This window comes from Stegastes partitus, unplaced genomic scaffold (assembly GCF_000690725.1).
Source record: "Stegastes partitus isolate 25-593 unplaced genomic scaffold, Stegastes_partitus-1.0.2 Scaffold22, whole genome shotgun sequence".
In the NCBI taxonomy this organism is placed as follows: Eukaryota; Metazoa; Chordata; class Actinopteri; family Pomacentridae; genus Stegastes; species Stegastes partitus.
In genome coordinates, this window is record NW_007577753.1 from 1014213 (window position 1) to 1015645 (window position 1433).

Genomic DNA, 1433 nt, shown 5'->3' on the forward strand with positions numbered 1-1433 from the left:
ACACACACACAGAGCCTCAAAAAAAGTGAGAGATTTTGTCAACTTTGCAGCAGGTTTGGTGTTTCAGGTCTAGTGCTTCTAAATTGGAAAGGTTGCAGTGCTACTGTTATTTTGTTCACCGAAGCCCCTTGTGGGACAATTTAACGACTCGGAGCAGAGGATGGAAAAAAGCTGCGACTGGCCCTGTCTGATTTTATTATCAGGTCACTGACCACGACTCTTAATTCAAACAGCCACCGTGAGCATTTTACTACAGAAGAAGTCTTTGCAGGTATACTCTGTAACGCCCAACATGTCTCTTAAGCGAGTCAAACAAAAGTTCCCTCTAAATGTGATCAGTGGAATTAGTGGTGCAGAAGGACAGTAAAATGGTGTGTCAGGAGAGCCATCCTGAGCAACCAGAGGAGAGGTTAAGGCACATGAAATGACTTAAGTGAGTTATTTTTAAGCTTGGCACATCACTTTACATTTTACTAATATAATAATATCAAAAGCAGAACAATGGTTACTCAGTGGCCTTATGGTTAAAGCACATAGCCCATAGCTGCCACGCATCGATCCCTGTTGCCCCTCATATTTCCTGACTGTTTCTCCACTGCCATTGTCAATAAAGGCTTATTGCTGGAAAGAAAACAGAACAAGACAGACTGACATATGTATTAAAACTATTTACTTTTCAAGACAACAACTTTAGTACAAAATTTCAAACTAATAAATAGTAAGTAACCGAAGAAAGCAAATAAATGCTACAAACATAGTTTATCCTCATTTCTAATGTTTTTTTTCCAAGTAAACATGACTCAGTCAGACAGTTTCCAACTCTACAGCACACAGAGGTGAAGTTGTTCAGGCAAACCGATAATGAAGCTCCCTGCCGGTTCACAAGTGAAAGTGTGAGCAGTCAGCAGCAGGAAATCTATGGTTTACATTAGCACCAACTTAACACGGCTCTGTTACGGCTGAAAGTACGGACGGAATAATCAGTAAATTAAGGCTGATATGTAAATGTACGAGCAGGGACTCACGAGTAAAACTAAACTTCAAACCACAGAGATTCAGGGAGGAAACAACTAAAGTATGGAGATGCTTTTAATAACAGCTTTCTCTGTTGTCTCCAGGAGAGCTGAACAATTAGTTGACTTCAAATTGAAATTGCAATTTTAAATAACATTGCAATACAGGATATATGAAGCGTGGCTATTAAACAGTGAGACTAATGCTGTAATTAAATTTAATGTAATTTGAGCAGATTGGAACTCTAAGGGGTTGTTTATACCCACTGATCAATGTATAGTGTGTGGTTCAGGCATGTGCGCTGCGGTTTGACTGGCATAAGGCCAGTCTCATTCATTAGCCGCACTTTGTACATTTCACAGCACGTCTGACCCAGAGTTTAAACAGTTGTCAGTTATTTTACAAATTCATGCCGTCCT